At 43.3% G+C, this 20,854-nt stretch overlaps 1 long non-coding RNA gene across 1 annotated transcript in view; it reads right to left on the reverse strand.

Moving 5' to 3' along the window:
- Positions 1–222: 222 nt before the first annotated feature.
- LOC122225836 overlaps positions 223–20,854 on the reverse strand; it is a 37,106-nt gene continuing 16,474 nt past the window's right edge. The window contains exons 3-4 of the long non-coding RNA XR_006205422.1: positions 17,754–17,810; positions 223–1,075 (exon numbers count right to left, since the gene is read on the reverse strand). This is a non-coding gene — a long non-coding RNA (uncharacterized LOC122225836). The remainder of the gene's footprint in view (positions 1,076–17,753; positions 17,811–20,854) is intronic.

Raw genomic sequence — 20,854 nt, forward strand, 5'->3', positions numbered from 1 at the left:
ACCTCCGTCGCATCACCTTGGCTCCTGTGGATCCTGCCACTTCCAAATGCTCTTTTCTCTTTGAGAGAGGGAGAGAGACAGAGAGCACACGTGTGTGCCCTCAAGCCGGGGAGGGGCAGAGAGAGAAGGGGGACAGAGGATCTGAAGCAGGCTCTGTGCCGACAGCAGTGAGCCCAACGTGGGGCTCAAACTGATGAACCGTGAGATCAGAATCTGAGCTGAAGTCAGACACTTAACCTACCGGGCCACCCAGGTGCCCCTCCTGTTGCTGTTTTAAAGTGTTGTTCCTTCAATGCGGTATTTCTGCTACTCAAAGTGCATGCGTATACCAGTGCATAATGCGTGCCTGTGCTTTGGTACATCAGCCTTGCCTGAGTAAGGTTGCGGGACCAAATCTTTTGCAGATAGCCATCTGCCTACATACTAATTGAGGCAAGTCAACGTGGAAGAGAGAGCCCTTTCAAACGCTTAGGATGTTGCAGAGTGGCCATTTTAGCTACCAAATTCCTCCTGTGGGGGTTCAGTGGACACAGGAGTTCCGTGGCACCAGTGAGCAAACCATGGAATGCTTGGAAAATGGGCAGACAGTTAAGCCCCCACTAAGCACCAGGCGCTCAAGCATCTGACCCTGCTGTCAGCTGCTGCTGGCCGGCGTGCACGAATGAAAGGCTACCAGAGCCTCCCGTTAGACGCCAGCCCTCATTTCAGTGCCCAGAACATTTGGAAAACATCACTATCAGATAGGGCAATTCATTTCCTTCAGACAGGACACGGAGTTGAAAGGAGGTTAAATGAAAAGAAGCACAACAGTGCGGGCTCCCAGGCCTTCCTTTTGTGCGTACATATTAATAGACACTTCGCATAAAAGCTATGTAGCTTTGTAATGTCTTGTGATAGGGGTAGGACTTCGGGCGGGGCGAGCGTCGTTCATTCCCCATTTGCTTGTGTTTGGTTGCTCAGCGTATTTCTGGTCCAGGGATGACCGTGCGAGAATCCGATGCGATTCAACAGGTAGGAGCAGGTGAAAATGTGTCTCCTTGCGATTTGGATTTCTTGTCAAGTCCCCTCCTGGGCTCTTGAAATATAAAAGGAAGACAGTACATTTTTACATAATTTTCTAAGTTTATTTATTTGAGAGAGATAGAGTGGGGGCGGAGGGGCAGAGAGAGAGGGAGGGAGAGTGAGAATCCCAAGCAGGCTCTGCACTGTCAGCACAGAGCTGATATGGGGCTGGAACTCACAAACTGGGAGATCACGACCTGAGCTGAAACCAAGAGTCAGATGCTTAACCGACGGAGCCACCCAGGTGCCCTGGAAGATAGTACATTTTTAAAGACACTTTCCGTACTTTTGCTCAAGGAATAAAACAGAACTCGATTTAGCTGGGGGTTGAGGAGGTGCAGGCTTTACGTTTCTAATGCGTGAAAAGCACTGCTTGTTTATCTAAGACTAAATGTTGAGAGTAAAAATTCCTGTAAGAGGGGCTTAGTTTATAGGAGAAGGTGAGGCAGGAGGATGGGTGCTGTGCTCAGTCGCTAAGCTCTGTGAGACACCATTTCTGCCCGTGTAACATGTCTTACTTACAAAGCAGCTGGAAGTATGCATGAGATATACACACGAAAATGTTCTGATCCCAGCCCTCACCACTTTTTTATTGCCTTTCTATTGTCTTTTTATTGCCTACTTAACAATCTCATACAACGCGTGTAAATTGGCATAAAGCCATTCTGCCCATAACGTGCTTCTCTATGATTAGTAGCAGGGAACCGCACCATAACATCGCCTGGTACGCTGTCCAGCTCATCACTGGCTCCCTGGAGACTCCCTAGTGCCTGTCACATAGGAACGGCCTGTAAATTAGCTTTTCTAATCTTAGGCACCTATCAATTATTCACCAGCCTGGCTCCTCTTGTACATTATCTTATAGAATTCACCCTGGCAACCTTGTACCTCATTTCTAAATCTTGCTCTGAAACCGATACCTTAATATTAGGTTTCTGCAGCTTTACGTTCTTCTATATGTCAGCTGATTCTGAAAGTGTCCTTTCTTCTTCTTCTTCTTCTTCTTCTTCTTCTTCTTCTTCTTCTTCTTCTTCTTCTTCTTCCTTTACCTATAGAAAACTTTCTGTGAAGGTTAAGAAATCAAGGCTATCGCTTTCCACTTTTCAGTATCGATTATGAGATCATACTTCTGATAAGTCAGTCATTGAGCTTTTGAGAGAAAACACAGGCAAGAACTTTTGCTTTGTTTTTTATATACTACCTTGCTTGCAGTGTTAAATGAGAGAGTATAAATTGTGTTCACTGCTCTTTTCAAATAAGTGTAATTCAAAATTACCTGCATTACATTATTCCTTTTCATTGCATAAGGAGAAAATTGCATATATCAGGTTTCTAATACTTGTATATGTAAAACATAATCTGTAATATTAAGTCCATGATTGCCAGAAAAGATAACATAGAGAAATTTGTTCTTTTTATAATTTTTTTTATTTATTTATTTTTTTACTATGAACCCAAGCAAAAGAAACACAACCATGTTGAGGCGGGAGCCACATAATGTCATTAATCGGTCGTCCTAACGGGATAGCCAATTATCATCTTGAGTGCCTCACATACAAGAGCTGGTGGCTCCTGGAGAGAGTTTGCCAGCTCAGAAAAGAAACAGAGATTACAATTATAATATTAATAGTCTTAATAAGCATGTGTACACTATCTTTGGGGTGGACTGGTGCCCCTTGGTCCGTGCTGAGCCATCAGTATCGACTGAATGACTTTCACTTTGTAGTTGTGAAAATTAGACGGGAGATGATTTCTCTTGAGGAAAATAGCATTCTCAGAGAGATGTCAGAACAACACAACCAGACATGCTCCATATTTATTAACGTGTCTAAAGATGGGCCCGTGAGTGCTGCCCATCAGGGGTATGGCCGCGAAGTCACAAATCAGACCCACAGGAACTGATACAGCCTGGGCCGGGGGACAGGAAATGAGCTACAGTAAGGAGACTTTGCACCTGAATGACCAGGTATTGCAAATGGTGATATTTTAAAGAACAATTTAGGGTTTAAGTAAATCAAGGATCCAGTGAAGGAAATTAATGATACCCCAGTTAAATACCATGGAACATTTTGCCCATAGGCTGACATTACAGCAAATACAGTATATTCTAAAGCTTCTTCGGTGCCATATTGTGATATTACAGGCCACTTTTACATTGCCCTTGGAGAGATAAGATCATATTAAACAAAATAGTTGGAAACATTTCCACTTCTGTTTTTATTGGGACTTTATTTTTTTAGAGCAGTTTTAGGTTCACAGCAAAATTGAGAAGGTACAGAGATTTCCCACCTATCCCCTGCCCTCATACATGCTTAGCCGCCCCCATTATCAAAATCCCCATTTCTACTAATTTTCATGAGTGTCCAAATCTTTCTAATTTTTGTTGAATTTTTCACGTTAAGAAATACCCATATATTTAGTAAGTGTGTTTCTTTTAACATCGGTTGTAAGCCAAGAACTGTACTAGGGCAAGGGCTATTGATCCCAGTATAGTGCTCATTACATAGAAGACCTAACATTTAGTGAATAACTTCACAGAAGATGAACAAGGCGTCCTTGAGAAACTTGGCAAACTCACAATCTAATAGTTGGGTCAGGGTGGAGGAGAAAAGCATATGAATTTTAAAATCATAGTGAAGTAAGGTGTACAGTTATAACAGATGTCAGAAAGTACCAGGAGAGTGAGTGGCAAATGAAAACATCTCCAGAAAATATAAAAATCAAGAAGAGATACCACTTTTTATTGGCGTTTGCATCCACAAAAATTCACTTCCAGGGGCACTCAGAGTTATAGCAAGTTACATTTGTAGGAAAAAAAAATGAAAATGAAGCATGTTAAATGTGATCTTCCCAGAAACGACAATTAGAACAAAGGATTTTGCATTTTTAAGCAAGGTCTTAATACCCAATATTTTTCAAATAATGGGCACCATATCTCATCAACCAGTTACCCCTGTAATGTATGTACCTTCTTACTGTACAGATTAAGCTTCCTTATATATGAAATCATACTTACTATGATACTATTTTATGCTCAGTTCTCACCTTTATCATTATTGCTGTATTTATTACAGTTATTCAAAGGGTCAAATAATTCATGGGGTGGTAGAATTGAGTTTAAGTAATGATGTGCATCTTTAAGCAGGGTTTTGGAAATATTTAGGATTTCTTGATGGCTAGTTTGAGAAACTCACTTAGAGAGTACTGTATTTTATTTTTCCCACTCATTCTCATCTTTAACTGTTCTAGAGCAGGCATACAAATTAGGACCCCAGTATCAATCTCTCAGTATTTGGAGACAAATCCTCTCTATTGGTAGAGGTGGGGGGTGGGGGGGCTTCTTATCTACAACAACTCTTTTACCTTGAGCTCCAACAAAATGTGTAACCCAACCAATGCGACTTCTCATGCCAGTTTTATTATTTATGCTTTATTTGCAACAGCATCACTTCCCAGTGTTTTACTGGCTTAAAAAAAAAAGAAAACTTTTATGTTTTATTTATTCTTGAGAGAGAGAGAGAGAGAGAGAGAGAGAATGAGAATGAGTGGGGGAGGAGCAGAGCAAGAGAGGGACACAGAATCCGAAGCGGGCTCCAGGCTCCGAGCTGTCAGCACAGAGCCTGACGCGGGGCTCGAACTCACAGACCGTGAGATCATGACCTGAGCTGAAGTCCGATGCCCAACCGACTGAGCCACCCAGGCGCCCCTGTGTTTTGCTGGCTTTGTTACAAATATCTCATATCTTCATTGAAACAGGCCTGGGTCTGAGCCGGATCCCAGCTTACTGACTGTAGCGTTTCACAGTTTATATCTCAAAACCCCAGTGCCCCCTTCTGTAAAATGCAAATAATAAGATTTTGTGGGTAATAAAGGAATGAACTGATCCTCACGATGCACAGCGCGGTGCCTTGCACGTTCGTAAATGTTGGCAACGGGCCTTGCACAGACAAGTCCCTGAAGCCACATAGTGCATGGCCTCCATGGCTCTCTGTGGCCGCCCTGGTTCCTTGTTGTTGCTATAGTTACATCTGTGGGGAAGAGTTTTCTGAGTTCAAAATACTAGGCTCACCTATAGACTTAGACTGTGACCTTGTTTTAAGTTGGAACTTTAATAGAAAACTAGAAGGACAAATGTGAGGGACGTTGAGGAGTGGGAGAGCCCTCTCTGAAATATTCTCAAAGATTGGGTTCTTAAAAGACGGGCTAGAGGAAGGGGTGTTCAAGTCAGGGAGAGTGGTTCACGCTCACTCAAGTAAAGGTTTAAATGGGGTTTCGTGCCAAGCTTGAAGAAAAAGTGCCTTTGTGTAATTTTGACTGGAGGAACATCAGAAGGTAACCAGCCTCGTAGAATGACAAGCGACAGGCTTGTTGTGAGGGGAGCCTGGGACCTTCCCTTCAGAACGTGTCTTCATTCAGAAGAAGGCACACATCTGAAATGACTGTCAACTGGACAAGCCCCCCAGCCGCCACCCCACCCCAGGCTCCTGGTCCTTGACCACAGCCCCCTGCAGACCCTAAATGCCCCAATGTGGGACTCTGACTGTTGTGGTAAGAGCAGTGCCCCAGGCACAGGAGGAAGCGGGGCTGTCTGGGTTTACTCAACAGCCCTGGGAGTAAGAACTTTTTTCCCATCCTCAAAACAGGACTCCACCCTCAGAATAAAGCAGACTTCATAGCTGCCTAACTAAGTAGCCCCATGGGGTTTCTGGGAGCTAAAAACCACAGCAGAGCTTTTCTCCTGACTGGGCAAGTCTCTGAGACAAGAAAAAGCGATCAATTTAGACCACAAGCTTTGACCTTGTGAATAGAAGGAGAATGGTATAAATAAAGAAACATAAAGTGGAGGAAACTCATAACGAGCAGAAAAATTATAGGCTTTAACCCACTGACGCCTATGACCAGAAATTATTTTTTTTTTTTAGTACCTTAAAAACAAATACTGGAGAGTTTAAATCTTTACCCTGGCTATCATTACTTTTATTTGTTTTATGTGTAATGCAGATGATTAGGAACTGGTAAACAACGTATACTATTTTGACGTCTTGCCCATTTATGGCTTGCTTCGTACAGACAGTACAGACGGTAGGATAGGTCCTGCATCCCCTACTCGGAATGTACCGGTTTCCTAAGGCTGATGCAACAAATTGCCACAAATTTAGTGGCTTATGGCGACACAGCTCTATTGTCTTCCGTGTCTGGAGATCAGAAGTCTAAAATGGGTCGGCATGGCTGCATTCCTTCTGGAGAATCTAGAAGAAAATCCTTTCTTTGCCTTTTCCGGCTGCTAGAGGCTGCATTTCTTGGCTCACGGCCCTGCACACTCTGACCTCTGCTTCCATGGTCACATCTCCCTCTCAGACTCCAATCTCCCTGTCTCCTTCTTCTAGGGACTCTTGTGATTGTACTTAGGGCCCACCCGGAAAGTTCAAGATATTCTCTCCATCTCAAGACCTTTGCCTTAATCCCATCTGCAGAGTCCCTTTTGCCACACAACATAACATAATCACACGGGTTCCTGGGGTCAGGATACAGGCGTCTCTGAGGGGCCATTATTCAGCTCACCACCCCGAGGCTTTGGAGCGTGTCGGACCAACAACCTAGATGGAAATCCGCCAGTGGAGAGAATGGCAAAACGTTGCAGGTGGAAGTGGTCACGTGAGGCCAGTTCCTGTGCAGAATTTTATGGTTCAGTACATTTATATGTGAAAGATGACAGTGCAGTCAAGGAGTAGGTTCAGAAAGACGCAATTTCTCCCTGAACATTCTGTCTCTATTTTAGCATGTGGTCCAGACCCTCTTTCCCACCATTCGGCAGCGTTTGCTCGGTTAGCGAGGCTAAGCGAGGGCCCCCTGCCCGGGGGGACCTCCAGGCACTCCAGACAGACCACTTCCCAGTCAGCTCATTTCCTCTCCGTGCTGCCGCGTGTCTTCACCTTGTACTTAGCATATAAATTGGTTGTCAGCGCAGTGACTTGAACGCGCGTGGGTGAGAGCACATCCTTTTCAAGTACAGCGATGTTTCTCGGGCTTCCTGCTGTGGCTCGCGGTCGATGGTGTCGGGAGCCGCAGGGAGGAAGTTCACGGGAGACAGCTGCCCGCCCAGGAGTCGGGGCCGAGCCAGCAGTGGCGCCCTCGCTGCGGAGAAGGTCGTCGGGGAGTCGATGGGTGACAGTCCTGCTTACTGACAGTGCCTGCTGGAGCCACCTGCAGAGAAGAGGCTGGAATCCGACTCCTGGGGCAGATTTCCCGCATAGAGGCAGACGGCAGGACTCACCGTCGAAGCTTTGCCCGCTGGGGTGTGCGGCCCAGGGCTTAACGAGTGGGGGCCCCTGCCGTCCTTGGAAACTGGAAGGTTGGGAATTGCTTAATGATGCTCAGCACGGATGCCACCCACGGCTCCTTAGCGGCTGCTGGGGGCTCACGTGATGGAAGTGCGTGATGCGGGGCCAGAACCCCAAGACCGACAGCTTCCACCCCTGCACAAGCACGTGAGCAGTGGAGAGAACTGAGCCGCCCAAGGCCTCCTCTCTCCGTGGATGGAGAGAAAACAACTCGCGTGCCATGCCACATGCTCCACGAAGGGGATTTGTTGATGGCTAGTTAAAGTGCATGTTTAGTGTTTACTAATGCGCCAGACACTGCTACTGGCCCTCTACGCGACTTGCATCACGTAATCCTTGGAATTAGTTTTTGAAAGCACACCTCTTACTGTATACACAATGAGTCCAAAGTGATGAAGCCACTTGCCCAAGGCCATACGGCTAATGAGTGGTGAAGTTTCCACCAAACCCAGGCTCTGTCCCCCGCTGCGCCCCATGGAGATGGAATGTGGAATGCTCTGGTGGGAAGCTCTTTTTGTTTTTTAATGTTTATTTGTTTATTTTCAGAGAAAGAGAGAGTGTGAGCATGTGAGCGGTGGAGGGGCAGGGGTGGGGGGGAGAGACAGAGAGAGACAGAGAGGGAGGGAGGGAGGGAGGGAGGGAGAGGAAATCCCAACCAGGCTCTGCGCTGTCAGGGCACGGCCCGATGGGGGGCTAGATCCCATGAACTGTAAGATCATGACCTGAGCTGAGAACCAAGAGTCTGGACACCTAACCAACCGAGACACGCAGGCACCCCGTGAGATCTTTATGAAAACTTGAACGATAACGCAAACACTTACGAGGGTTCTCCGTACATGAATTCATTCAATCCTCAGAAAAGCCCTAAATGAGGTCCTATTGTTGTCAATGAAGGAAGGCAAGCCGGGGAGAGGCTCAGTATCTTGCCCAAACGCCTGCACATAGGAAGTAGCACAACTGGGAACAGAAGCGAGGTAGCCTGCTTCTGTTACCCTAAAACAGAAACTATGTTGCCACTGAAACACAAAGATGACGCCCAGTTTATAGATGTTGGAACCAAATGATGGAACTTATTAACACTGTGGAAGGCACCGTAATTGGTACAACACGGAAACGAGTCCAAGAAAGATAAAGTCTCTTTCCTTTCCCCGGGGGCTTGCAGCCCGAGATAGATGGCTTGGATGCAGCCAGTTATAAACTCAGATGACTCTGGGAACTCAGAAGGCAGTGTGACGAGAGAAAAAAAGGGGCTCTGGGTTCTGCCCTGCATTTTTTTTTTTTAACGTTTATTTATTTTTGAGACAGAGAGGGACAGAGCATGAATAGGGGATGGGCAGAGAGAGAGAGGAGACACAGAATCCAAAACAGGCTCCAGGCTCTGAGCTGTCAGCACAGAGCCCGACGCGGGGCTCGAACTCACGGACCTCGAGATCATGACCTGAGCTGAAGTCGGACGCTTAACGGCCTGAGCCACCCAGGTGCCCCAGCCCTGCCTTTTAAAGAGAGGATGATGCCACACAACACCTCACAGCCTCTCCTTTTCTCACTGCATTTGTTACCTGTGTCTGTAATAGTATCTCCGTGTTCAGAGATACTATTGGTTGGTTACACCACTTCCTGCAGGAAAGGAAAGTCTCAGGAAATGTTGACAGTCATGAGGGTGCGGGCTCAAACTGTAAATGAAGCAAATAATGAGGAATTGGGAAAATAACCCTAATCTCGGTTCCACTGGTGTTTTAAAATCTTAATATTCTGGTTTGGCAAATTAGTTGGCATCGGGAGGGAAGTGCCTTAGGCCCAGGGATCCATGAATAACAATGCAGAGAGGCAGACAGGACCGTGACAAGACTGATCAGAGGCACTGGACCAGAGGGCAGTGAAATGAAGGATGTGAAATAAATTTGGATGGACAATAAGAGTAAGTTCCTTAGAGGCCTTTAACAAAGAGAGTAAGAAATCATTATTAAGTAAGAAAGTTAATTTGGGGCGCCTGGTTGGCTCAGTCGGTTGAGTGTCTGACTTTGGCTCAGGTCATGATGTCGCTGTCCGTGAGTTCGAGCCCCGCGTCAGGCTCTGTGCTGACAGCTCAGAGCTTGAAGCCTGCTTCAGATTCTGTGTCTCCCTCTCTCTTTCTCTCTGCTCTGTCTCTCTTTCTCTCTCTCTCTCTCTCTCTCTCTCTCTCTGTGTGTCTCAGAAATAAATAAACATTAAAAAAAATTAAAGAAAATTAATTTAATATGATAAAGATTCTCTGCAACCCTGACTCTGGGGCTTATGTTTTTGTTTAGGAGAGTCCCATACTTCGTGAAATCCTATAATGAACAGATTATGGTGAGGTTTGATTGTAGTCTTAACTTATGATGACCAGACGCATGACTTGTCCTGAAAGGTATTCGTCTCAGGGAAGAGAGATTTTTGTTTCCTACTGATGCTACAGCAAAGAAACCCACCAACTTTGTGGCCCCAAACAACACAAATTTATTTTCGTACAGTTATCTGGATCAGAAGTCCAACGTGGATCTCACTGAGCTAGGATCGAGGATATAATTCCTTTCTGGAAACTCTAGGGAAGAATCTATTTCCCTGCCTCCTCCACCCCCTAGGTGCTGCTAGCTGTCCTTGGCTTATGGCTCCTTCCTCCATCTTCAAAGCCAACCTGAGTCCTTCTTATGCTATCATGTCTCTTGTTCTCTCTTTCGCAGTCACATCTTCTCTTTCCTTTGTCCTTTGAGATCTGGATTCTGAGAGTCTTGAGATTATGCCGTTCGCTTCCAAGTTCATGTTACCAGTGGTGTGGCTGCACTTGTGCCAGAGAGCTGTGAGTGAGGATTTAGTGATAAAGATGAAGGGGCAGGGTTGCCAGCCAGTAGCCAGGAGATGGAAGCCGAGGCACATGTGAGCAATATAGAAAGAAGAAGGAGAAACTGCTTGGAGCACCGAAAGTATGCCCTGGTGAATCTGAATTTTCTATGTTAGCAAAAAACTGTGCTTGTCAAATAAATGAAGTTTAAATGCTTCAAGAAAACAGGCATTGTATCATCCAGAGGAAGAAATTCATAATGAAAATGACAAAGAGGTTGAATAGATATCTATTAACTAGATAGTTTTGGTACAATAGTATTGCAAAGACTTTTCGGAAACATAGGAATTCCATTTGACTTATAGAAGTTATAATTCCCGAGTTTATTTCGCATCTCTCTATTGCATGCCACAATTCTGTGAGAATATAAAAAACTGACCTGTGTCAAACAGAAACATGATTCTGGCAGCAAAACGGGTTTCCATAAAAATCAAGCAAAGTGCACCAAAAAAAAAAGAGGTAGGCATATTTTATTACATTTATTTTTGTTCATTTCCGCATTTTGTCCTGACTTATTTTAAAACCCTGGTCACATGGGGCCAGAATTTATATTTATTGTTAAATAAACATATCCATTAGACTTGGATCCATATAAGGAAAATAATGCTAATCTTGTTTCCAGTAGCATTTTAAAATTTTAATATTCTGGATTGGTTTAGTGGCCTCAGGGTGTTTTTTTTCAGGCTGCTGAAAATATATGGCCAGCTCTTCGCTTTTTTTCACTTTCTGTCTCCCATCAAGGTTGAAAGAGTGCCTTTCCTTGTAGGACATTATTCTTAACCCTCCTCTGTTGTTTAACTCCTTCCTTGCCTTTATGCCTCAACCAGATGTTAATCTCATACTTCCTCAAGTAAGAACTCCTTGAGGCTCAGCGGATGGAGAAATGAAGCAGAATTTCACCCTTGCGGTAAATTATTGGCCTAATTTTTATACCACGTCTCTTTTAAAACTCCATAACTGCCTTTGATATCTCAGCAAGCAGTATCAAAGGCCCATGGGTTATATGCTTTTCGATATAAAGTATTGCCGATGCTGTAGTCTTGCACATTTCCTTTATTTCCACCTCCGTCATCAAGTGCTGTAATGTTAAAAATCTGCAGAAAGATGACTGTGGTGTGGTTAGTAGTTGAAGAATGCACGTGTGCTGTGAACCTCCAAGACCTGAAACCAACTGTTTGAGCTGTAATTATTGCCAACAGGTTTTAACTCATGTGCCGGTCTGCTGTGATTAAAGTACCATGCTGAGAAATCAGAGCCTGTGATCAATTAATAATGTCCAGGTAGTACAGAATTTGGGAGTAAAAATATATATGCCACATATTGCTCATCCTTGCTGAATCTAGATAAAGTCAGTATAGTGTTTCTCCCTTCCTTCCTTCCTTCCTCCCTCCCTTCCTTCCTTCCCTCCTTCCTTCCTTTGGCAGAATGTCCTAGCAGAGTAAACTTGGGCTTTGGAATCAGATCTATCTGGATCCAAATCTCACTGTACCTTTATCTAGTTGTATGACCTTGGGAAAGATAGTTAACGCTTCTGCAGTCTATGAAATAGGTATAAAAATACCTGCATTACATGGTGGCTGGAATAATTTATCAGAATAATAACGTGCAAGCACCTGAGTCCTAGTAGAGTCTTCATAAATGATAGTTCTCATGGCTATTCCATAGTTCCTGTTTTACCTTCATTTACCTACCTACTGTTCTTCCAGAACAAAGTTTTCATCAGGCCGTGTGCCTCTAGAGATAGAGGTACCAAGCTAAGCCAGTCCCATTATATTCCTCCCAGGCCACAGTTGTTGATTCAGGGATAAGTTCATGACTCAAATCAGCCGCAACCAAGTCCTTCCTTGGGGAATTTGTGAACTTAAGCGGGGTGGGGGGGAGACATCTCTCCTCTCTGTTGCCCTGTGCTGCCAGAGCTGCAGGGCCTTCTCCATGTGCCTGTCTGCACTAGAGAGAATGAAGCCATCTTGCAGGATCTGAATGTCTGGTTCCTGTGACCACGGTTACTGGAGCAGGCCTGGCTCCTCTCTTCCCAAAGCTTGGGTGTTTTGTCATTTTGTCCTGTGATTAACTCAGCTCTGTCCCCCTCCCGCTCCATTCCTGACAGCTCTTTAACTTAAAACTAGGTCCAGACTCAAATCAGTTCTGACTAATATGTAATTATTATGCCTGTTTTTAAGAAGTTTGATTTCTGTAGATCTATCACTTAATTCTATCACTGCTTCTCTCTTGACATTTTTCCTGTTTTCTCAGTACAAGGAAGCCTCAAAATCCAAATGAAGTGGTCTTCAAAGGCTTTGCTTTTAAGCATGAATATTTACTGATGATTACATATTGGCAAAATTTGTTTCTTGCAGGGACATAAGCAGGTAAAATTTATTTCCTAAAATAGGCATTACTGAGTGGCCTGTTAGAAGAAGTTGATACCATATGGTGCAAATAAAACCACAATAATTATTCTAGAACCACCCCACAGGCTGTGCTGTGACCATGCACTGGTCACACGCAGAGGGGATCTGGGAGCCATGGGGGACCTCAGCCAAATGCATCCTCCTGGAGGAAACTGGACACAAAAGGCACATCATTCTGAGCCCACAGTATTTGATCTGTCACCTCACCCCTCCCACTTCTGAGTCTAAGCATGGCTGATCTTCCAGAAATGTTTGCTCAATTGGTCTGAACCACCAATAAAGAGAAGATAGCCCCTTCAGTGAATGCATCTTTCCCCTGAATCTCACCCAACAAGCATCCCTCCCTATCTTCAGGCTTTTTCTGTCCCAAATCACCTTCCTTTCCACACTCAAAAATGTTCCTCTCAGCTCTTTTAAGAAATTTCACTTAACCTTGGTTTTCATTCCAAATTAAGGAAAATGATTTTTCCGTAAGTTATGTAGAAAAATGAGATTCATTGCTTTCAACTTATTACTCTCTCTCACACACACAAATGACCCTTGCCCTTAAGAGATTCCATTTATTATTTTAGAAACTCATGCCCATGAAATGGTTGGAAAGTCACACATGCACAGACTCTCATAATTAAGAGCACTGAAGAAGAGGTAGCCAAGAAGAGTCATTTTTATTTTTCACATTTCCTCCTCACAGCACGAAGCATGGATAGAACAAACATTTGCTCTCATTTGCACTTTAACTACATGCCTGTGTAATCCTTAAAGTCCGTTACTTAAAGTCCTTAAAGTCAGCTTTTTGCTGATTTTTAGTTGTTTCCTCTTGGCTGTTTTTCACGTCTTCTTCTTTATCAACGCTTCATGAACCAAATTTGCATTATGTGTTTCTAATTGTCTCTTGGCTCCTCGATGTACATTAAATACTTAGTTGATACTTGATCACTGAATAGGGAATAACAGAGAAAGTAATGTCTTTCAGACACTGATAGTCTAGTGGGAAACACAGGATAAACTCAAAGAGGTCTATAATTTTCCAAAGAGCATTCACATGAATAATTTAACCAGCCTCCACTTTAAAGCAGAACTAGACTACATTAGGCGGTGTGACTGGAATTGCTGTGCCCCAGAGCATGTGGAGGAAGAGAATTGTACTGGCCCAGTACTCACGTAGATTGCTCTGATCAGTCATATGCTGTGGTTAATACAGGATCTCAGAATGTTAGAGCTGTAAGCTTCTTTAATCCAAGCCCTGCATTTTGCAGATGAGAAGACTGAGGTACAGAGACCTTCCCAGGATCACACACTTAACTACTGGAGAGCCGTGCCTCACGTCCTCCAACTCCTGATTGCTAGTTTTTCGAACAAGCAGGGTAAAATGAAATAAATCCATCAGGAATCTTTTTACAGAGTTCATCTTCATTTTTTTTTTTATTTTTAATGAAATGTTAGTTGAGAAAGAGGGTGCAAGGAGGGGGGGCAGAGAGAGAGAGAGAGAGAGGGAGAGCGAGAATCCCAAGCAGGCTCCGTGCTGTTAGGGCAGAGCCCAAGCTCCGTCTCACAAAACGCAAGATCATGACCTGAGCTAAAATTAAGAGTTGGATGCCTAACCGACTGAGCCACCCAGGGGCCCCGGAAGTATTACTATTTTTGTCGTTGGGATCTTGTCTTCCTTCAAGGCCTCTGTTAGAAATATCAGTTATGTGGGATTTCTAGTGTTAGAGAATACCATTAGAGGAAACGCAGGATACACCCGATTTTATTCCATACTTCCTTACCCACTGATGTGACTTGAAAGCATTATAGAAAGTTAAAGGCTGCTTTTAGAGTAAGCTTTCCAAAGAAGTGTGATTAAAAAAAAACAAAACAAAACAAAAAAAAAAAACGGCTCCCTATCCACAGCCGCGAAGAGTAACTTCGGAAAATGTTCTAATTAATGTCTTCGCCAGGCGTCCCATTTTTAAAATTATTTCCTACAAGAAGAGCTCTATTAAATAACTTTTACTTTTCCATCTCCAACTGAATTTTCGTCTCTTTCTTATGTTCCTGCTCAAATTTGGTGGCTCTGTGTGAATATCGATTATGGTAAAAGGAGATTTTGTTCCTGTCTCTCACCGCTGAAAAAGGGGGTATAGATGTCATAGCTGCTGTTAGCAGAGGACTAGACTGGGCACCTGGGAATATAGCTGCAGGGTGGAGATTTCAATGGTCACACAAACAGTAACAGCTCAAGACTGGACTCTCTCTCAGAGCCAAGTAATGGCCTGAATGTCTTCTTGTCTTTCATTCCGTGCCTAAATACTTTTCAAGTTTCAAGTTTACGTGACAGTTTCAAGTGTACATGATTCCATGTATGTACATGTAGTGATATGATCACTGTGATAAATTTAGTTAACATCCATCACTACATACAGTTAACATGATTTTTTTTCTTGTAATGAGAACCTTTCAGGTTTGCCCTCTTAGCACCTTCCAAACACACAATCCAATTTTGCTCCCCAGGACTAATTTTATCACTAGAAGTGTGTACTTTTTGACCCCCTTCACCCATTTCATCCTGCATATCTCCTTGTGATCAGAGGACAGAAAGACAGCTACCAATAGCAACTCAATTTAGGGGCTCCACAAATGGAAATTTCACGGGCTTCAAATGTGGAGATTGTCCTATACTTGAAGACAATCTCTAAGTAGAAATAGAAAAAGTAATAATTTTGGGCTGGGGGTGCCTGGGTGGCTCAGTCGGTTGAGCGTCCGACTTCAGCTCAGGTCATGATCTCGCAGTTTGTGGGTTCGGGCCCCCGCGTCGGGCTCTGGGCTGACAGCTCAGAGCCTGGAGCCTGCTTCCGATTCTGTGTCTCCCTCTCTCTCTGCCCCTCCCCTGCTTGCACTCTCTCTATGTCTCTCAAAAACAAGTGAACATTAAAAAACTCATAAAAAAAGAATTTTGGGGTGGGACACACAGGACCCTTTTCCATCACTGCAATTCACGTACAAGTCTACACAAAGCTGACACTGTTTTTCTATAGTAAAATGGGGACGACGTATCATTTGAATCATTGAAACCCAGAAATAATCACCAAAGTTTATTTTTGTCAATGATTTCAAAGTTCTTTTCAGAAAAATGTTTTCCACCAAGGGCAGATGTTAATTGATTTTAATTCTACCTCTTGTTCTGCATTGAATACCCTTGGTTTCGCATAAAGTATGATAATGTAGGGAGGAACAAGAAAGTCAATGGATATCGCTGAAGCCAGTTTTCAATGTATTCAACATGTGTTCATAAGGGTGGAAACATTTAGGGACCTGTTTAGGTCATTTAGTTATAGAAATAAGAAAAGATACGAGCTACAAATAGTGAAAAGATGCTTCATATAATTTGGAGAGATATTAAGTTTATACAGTACTGTAGGATATTCACAGCGTTGGACTCAAACTTCAGTTGCTTTGTTTTGGTGCAGACACCCTTCTCCATTTGACCTAGTGATGTTGCCTAACACCCTGGTCACTATTCTCTCCACATCGTACTGAGACACCTGGTGGTAGCTAACTATGTTGACCTACTCCCTTTTTTTCGCTTGTTCTTTGGACACCATACTCTCCTGATTTTCTCATACTTCACTGGCTATTGTTTTTCCATCTTCTTTCCTGGCTCTCCCTCCCTCGCTCGACCACTAATGTAGACTGCCCCAAGACGCTGGGTCTCGAGCACCCTGTTCTTTTCTATCTACGCTCTCTGAGGTCATCTCCAATCCCATGTACTGGTAATACCCAAACTATGTCTCTGGTGTTCACATCTCCCGAAAGATTTAACTCCTATTCTCAGTGCCTTCATTAGGTAGTCTGGGAGGCACTGCAGACTTAATATGGCTGAAATAAAAATTGATTTTCTATCATATACTTGTTCCTCCCCCTCTTTTCCCTTCTCGGTAGAAAACACCACCGTCCAACATCAAGACAAATATCCTAGGGCTTGTCTTTGATCATTTTCTTACCTTCACCTTCCACATACTGTCGCCCTTGCCTCTAAAGCAGACCCAAACCATCCATTCCTTCTCATTTTCATCAACACCCTATCCAAACCACCAGTGTCTCTGACCCTCACCTCTTGCGCCTACCTCCCAACTGTCTCCCCACTCCCACTCACGTCTCCCTTCAACAGCCACAGTGAACTTTTAAAATCATGAATAATAGGGGCACCTGGGTGGCTCAGTCAGTTAAGTGTCTGACTTCGGCCCAGGTCATGGTCTCACTGCTTGTGAGTTTGAGCCCCGCGTCAGGCTCTATGCTGATAGCTCGGAGCCTGCAGCCTGCTTCGGATTCTGTCTCCATCTCTCTGCCCCTCTCCAGCTTGTGCTCTGTCTCTTTCTCTCTCGAATATAAATAAACATTAAAACAAATTTTTAATCGTGAATAATATTTGTGACACCTTCCTTCCCACAGTTGTAATCCCCAATGGCATCCCATCTGGCCTGCAGTGAAACCCAGGCTGTGCCCTGGTTTACCAAGCCCCCACCCCATCTGGGCTGTGCCTGGTTCTCCAACATCATTTTATAGCTCTCTTCCTTCTTTTATATCCCAACTTTGCTGGCTTACTTTTTATTTCTCTAACACTGTAGATATGTGCGTTCCATAGAGCCTTTGCAGATGCTGTTTCTGGGCGGAAAGCTCTTACCTCCGAGTGGCTGGATCCTTCTTAACATTCATATCTCAGCCTAATTCACCTCCCATGATAGCAATCTAAAGTAGTCACTGTCACATTCCTCTCCTTCAGTTCTCTCCTATGTATTCGTTACTCTTTGACATCTTCTTTATTAAATTTTACTCTTTAATTTGTGTGTGGGCACACACACAACTGTACCATAAGCTCTGAGAGCAAGAGCCTTGGTGGTATAACTTCCGTGCTTGGAACAGTGCACATAATAGGTGCTCAAAAAACATATTCCAAACAAATGAATGAATGAATTTAACCTTTAGGACAATCTGCTATGTGGAGAATTGGTGACATTTTCTGTTTTATTTCATAGTGCGAACTTGGCTGATCTAACTAAATTCCTAAGGACTAATCAAAAAAGTAAAATAAAAACTTACCATCATTTGGCCAGTTCAGTTACCCGGAACCTCTTCCTTCTGCATTTGTGATTAAGGCTGCCACAAAGAAGAAACATATTGGCACTGTAAATCTGATAGATTTCTAGTTAGATGCATGGAGGAAGGTAATGTGACTTAGAGATGAGATCTTTATGACCTATGACCTCTGGATTCTCATTCATTTGAGGAAATGCTAGCCATAAACTTCAGGCAGTTTGGCAGAAATGGAAAGCTCATAATACTGAGAACTCCTCTAGGAATGTTTCATTTATTCCCCCAGTTTTCCCTTCCTTTTTGCTGATACGAGATGAAATGAAAAGTACAGCAGGCATGATTCTGGAACAGTCTCAATCAGAATTTACCACATCACACGTTCTCACCTGCGTGGCTAAAGCTCCTGTCTGAACTTAAGTTTGTCTGACCCTCAGCTAAGCCACACCCTTTCTAAGGAGGTTTCTAAGGCAAAGCCCATTGACCCGTTTAGAGATCCAAGGGTAAGGAACTTCATATTTATTTGTCATTTAGACACTATTTATGGCATTCTAAGCACATGACCCCCTTAAGACTGTAATTACAGTTTTTGCATGAAAAGAATATAGAACACTTCTTGTTTGATTTATCCTTTTGGGACTTAGTATTCAAAGTATTGAAAATCCTTTTATTTCATATTGAAAATAGTTTTACACGGCCTGCAGCCAGTTCCCCATTCTCCCCTTCTCGTTTCACAATTGCAGAGTGCTACTCGGGTAGTTTCCCTCTGTTTTGAGCCCCACCCTTCTGTTGCTAAGCAGCTGAACTAGATTGCATAAATTGTCAATTACTCAGCTATGACAATGAAAAAGACTGGGGGGCAGTAGCCAGAAATGAGGACAGCTACTTCTATCACTTGGGATTTAGGATTCGGTGAGGAAGAGAGTCAAAAGGCAGTAGGTGAAGTGAGCATAAATAAAAGTTTGATTTATAGTTACCAACTGGGAGAATTGGGGAATAGGACAAAACACCCCTCCCTTGCCCTCATTTTCTTTGCATATATTTTCAGAAAGACTTGAGCAAGCACATTTTCCTTTACGAACTTTTATTCATTGAAATGAGTTTTTCCTCCATTATAAAAGTAATTTCCTATGATGACTGGAAGAAAAAAGGAAATTAGAGAAGGGAAAACTGACACGATTTCACTACTTTAATATAAACCTTGTAACCCTTCGTATATATTTCCTTCAGAGATTTGTAGTCATTGTATTAGAGTAGATTGGTTTTGTTTGTGTATTTGTTTGCTTAGGCCTAGTTATAATTCACATACTCTTATGCTTAGCTTTAGAATATTTATTGAGTAGCAGTTATTAATTTATTTTAACACTTCTTGGTTAGGTTGACTCCAAAATCTGAAATTAGTTCTAAATCTGTACGTCTTAAAAGAGCATATTTGCCTTTCTGACCCCCCCCCCCCCCCAACACACACACACACAAAAAGAGTCTCAAGTATCTTTGGTGATAAATCTTCACCCATCTCATTTATGCAACTTCTTTTTAATAAAGCAGGTTTCATATGGCAGGTATCCACCGGACATTCAGCTCTCCCTCAGATCACCTCACGTCTGTGGCTTCCTGTGGAAATGTTCCACAAAACGACCATTGAATAGAATCGCAAAGATTTCCTTTTGGAGCCCTTGCAGACTCCACTTACCTGTGTGACTCTAATAAGTGCAATGACGCCTCTGGCTCCCCAAAGACAAGTAAACCTTGTGTGTGGGCATAATTAGCACACAGTCAGGTTGTAAGATCCAGGTGTTTGGTTTTCTTAGACGAGGCATTCCCCAGCAGACACATTAGTGGTTTCCCAAAGAGCTCCTTTGCAAATAGCTATCGAAACAGCAAATAATGAACTCAAAAAGGCGCGCAGTGAATAGGACACCAGAGGGTGCTAGAGGGATGTTACAGTATGCCTCGGCTTTCCCTTGGCTCTGCCGGTCAAAAATGAAATAAAGCTTTTTACATAATGCACTCCCTTGTCTTGAACACATATATTGGAAGCTATACAGCATAGCTCTGTGATGAGAGTCAAACATTTGTTGCTATGTATCCTTCTCATCAGTGTTTTTTCAAAAGCGGGTCTCTTCTTCCCATGCTGAATTTAAGAAAATAATTTTTAAGTCTCTGCTTAGCTGTGCTTTTTTAAGGAAGGCACATTCTTATTCTTCCAAGGTTGCATCTCTTTGACCTCTCCCAAGAGACAGTCCCATGTGTTAAAATGGTGAGCAGTTCTCATCTGCTAGATATTAAAGAAATGAATTATTTCCAAACCTGCTTTTAGAATCACAGAGCGTGGTGATTCGATCAGCGTGTGCCTCCTGTTGAATTTAAAATGAAACATGTGCATACATGAGCATAAAGTAGCAGTGCCGAAGAAACATAGGAATGGGTAGTGAGAAAATCATACTGGCATTTATTCGTAAACAGATCGTTTAACCAGAAGGTTTTTATTTTGCAGTGTTAAGCTTTTGAAAATCTATTTTCAGGGGCACCTGGGTGGCTCAGTTGGTTAAGCTTTGGACTCTTGGTTTCATCTCAGGTCATGATCTCACAGTGTGTGAGTTCAAGCCCCGCATGGGTCTCTGTGCTGACAGTATGGAGCCTGCTTGGGATTCTCTCTCTCTCTCTCTCTCTCTCTCTCTCTCTCTCTCTCTCTCTCACCCCACCTCTTTCTCTGCCCTTCCCCTGCTCATTCCCTCTCTCTCTCAAAATAAACTTAAGAATTAAGAACAAATAAAAACCTATGTATTTTTGTTCAACATAATTTATCTTAAAAGTATGGTTTTAGTGCCTAACATTTGTGTGTCAGTGTGTCTAGAATTGTCCTTGAAGCCATCCCCACTCTCCATGACCTGGCAGTTTACTTGAAGAAACAAGAGATTTTCTCTTCAAGAAGCTGTCATGTGAGAAAAATAATCCACGACCAATAATACGTACCAAACACACACCATTTTGCAAATGTGTGTCAGAGAAAATACCATGGGTTTAAAGGAGGTGATACCACAGGACTGGAGGGTTGGGGGAACTGGCTGGGCTAGGAGGTTGCAGGATTGGGTGGCAGAGACCGGGCA

The sequence above is a fragment of the Panthera leo genome, chromosome A1 (assembly GCF_018350215.1).
Source record: "Panthera leo isolate Ple1 chromosome A1, P.leo_Ple1_pat1.1, whole genome shotgun sequence".
Lineage (NCBI taxonomy): Eukaryota > Metazoa > Chordata > Mammalia > Carnivora > Felidae > Panthera > Panthera leo.